Source organism: Meriones unguiculatus, chromosome 2 (assembly GCF_030254825.1).
Source record: "Meriones unguiculatus strain TT.TT164.6M chromosome 2, Bangor_MerUng_6.1, whole genome shotgun sequence".
NCBI lineage: Eukaryota > Metazoa > Chordata > Mammalia > Rodentia > Muridae > Meriones > Meriones unguiculatus.
The window spans coordinates 150,341,059-150,343,666 of NC_083350.1; the positions used below are offsets into that span (position 1 = coordinate 150,341,059).

Sequence of the window (2,608 nt, forward strand, 5' to 3'; positions counted from 1 at the left end):
GAAGTCTGCTTTAGGGAAAGGTGGGTTTGAAGAAAGCTTCACTGAGTAATCAGGCAGCATGAAGACAGAATAGGAATTATACAAAGATTAGGGTGAGGGGATTTAGGATATAAAAACAAATTTATGCAGAAAGAAATGATCAAAGTATTTATGGAAGTGACAATAAAATGGTGTTTTAATTTAATAATTACAATAAATTTAAATATGATCCTAAAGAAAGATAAAGAGATAAGAGAGGGTCCTCTATGCGAGAGGATGGGGATCTACTTTGGCACACTCTTAGCAGAAAATTGTCAGTACTTAGACAGGGAACTTCTATTCATTTGTTCTAACGCTCAAGTCTCAGAAGAGTATGGGATACACAGGTGAGTTACAGTGTTTACTTTAATTTAATGGGCTATCCTATGTATGTAAATATATCTTGAATTTCTGATTTTCCTGCTTTTACCTCCAATGTGCTGAGGTCAAGGCCACCTAGGTGGTTACTTTTATCAATTCAATAATAAACTAACAGCTTGCAAGTGTTTTACAGTTAATTCTACAAGTGTGTCTTAAAAAGATCATTTGACAGTAAAGTTGGTAATGAATCACACTGTTGTGAGACTCTAATCTTGCATATATACCACAGGCAAACCAAGGAGACCAACACCAGAAGGCCTGCTAACGCTCCCATGCCCGCCCATTCCTTCAGATGATTCATGGCTGCAGCAATCCATATTGATAATCCTGTGGCTAGTCCTGCGTCCACTCTGGTAGAATTTACTGTGACAATGGCCACTCTCAGCTGCTCCATCGTAGTATCGAATTCTCCAGTCCAATTACCTAAAATATAGCTCGACAATTGTTTAGACAGATTTGCAGCACAGGAAAAATTCTCATGTTATATGCTAGTGACTCAAAGTCCAGCATATTTTCATTGACAGCCAAGTTGAGCGATTTGCCATAGGGTATCAATTTGCTCCTGCACGAGGTCACTCCTCTGATTGAACAGCATCAAGCTTCCTTTTAGTTGAGCATTAATTCCTTTATGTACAACTAAGGCATGAGCTACATTGGCTAACCATTCAGGCCTTTACAGCCATTGAAGCAGGACATTCTCCCCAAGCATGGTTGGATACCATAAAAAGCTAAAATGTTACGCTCAGGATGCGAGGCTAAGCACTGCACTCAGGGTCAGCCGCTTTGGACCCAGAGAAGAGCATGTCTGATTGCATGCGGGTTGATGCCCCAGGTCCCGCCTCTGAGAAAAAGGTATCAGACGGGTCTGATGCTCTTTGGGTGGATGACACCTAAATGAACATCGGTACAAAGTCCCAATTTATTTCTAATATCAGAGATCAGACCTCTACTCTTGCCTGATGCGTCTAAAACAAAAAGGGGGAACTGTAGAGAGCTGCGGAATGCCGCGCCTTAAAGATGGAGCTGGTTTCCGCCTTCCACCTTCCCGATGGTGAGTGCTCTCTGTCACGAACAATTCCATATTTGGCTAAGGCTGAGGATCTGGCTTGCTTCCATGTATGTGGACCTATCTGCATTGCCCACGTGGCACGCTGGGGTTGGCTACCCAGAGGCTATATAAACTGTGGGCTGGCTTTCCCCAGGGTCAGATGATTGTTCAAGGTTCCTGAATAAACTGCATTGAAAAAAAAAAAAGTTGAAACAAACAAAAAAAGAAAACATCATGAGAGAACTATAAAAAAAAAGTTGGTAATGAAGAACAAATTAAAAGTTAATAAATATCCCTTGTAGGATGTGATAAGACCTTAGTCTTATCATTAACATTATTGCTGTGGGTGTGTTTATGATATGTTACAGGGATACAGAAATGGTACTGGGTGACTTCTTAGAAAAGGAGGTTTAGTGTTATAGAAAAATGTAGAGTAATAGAAATGTTCTTACCGAAGTAAATATATTATTGGTCTTATCAGCAACTGAGTCAGTATTACAAGAAGGAACTCCCAAAGAGTGAGGAGTCATTCCTTAGTCATATATTGAATTAGTATTATTTATCTTAACCAAAGGTTTTACTTGTTCACCCTGATTAGAGATGAGAAATTGATACTTACTGTGTCAGCTTCTGAAACCTCTCTACTTTTATCCCTGTCTTTCAATAATCAATGGGCCACATGGCTACTTGAGCCCAGTTGTAATTTACGACTTAACAACTTAATGTGTATCTGATACATCTATCCTTAAAAATCAGCTAGGTTTTCTGAAAATGTGTAGATATTTCAGGAGGTCAAGGAATGTGGGTTCTGTGTTCACTTTGGCAGCACATATACTGAAACTGAGTGATGCGGAGAAGGTTAGCATGGCCCCTGCTCAAGGATGCCATGCAAATTCGTGAAGCATTCCATATTTTTTCTTGCAGAATATCATCTCATATATTTAATATGTAAGTTTTATTTGCAGGTGTATTGTTAGGCTCCTTGCATGTATGCATGAGGCATGCTCTCTAGATTGCAAGCCTGTAACCCAACAGCAGGGGATATCAGTGCTGCCTTCATTCACTGTTAAGGTGTTAGTGAAAGATCAGGGTTTTTCCCCCAATTTTTGAGGGGTGGTGGTTTTGAGGCAGTGTCTCTGTATAGCGTTGGCTGTCCTGGAT

The 2,608-nt window shown here is 40.2% G+C and overlaps 1 non-coding gene across 1 annotated transcript; it reads left to right on the top strand.

The window, feature by feature from the left end:
* The first annotated feature begins 2,257 nt into the window (after positions 1 to 2,257).
* On the top strand, positions 2,258 to 2,363 carry LOC132652541 (U6 spliceosomal RNA). The gene has a single exon (XR_009590151.1). It is a non-coding gene; the product is annotated as a U6 spliceosomal RNA (small nuclear RNA).
* Positions 2,364 to 2,608: the final 245 nt, after the last annotated feature.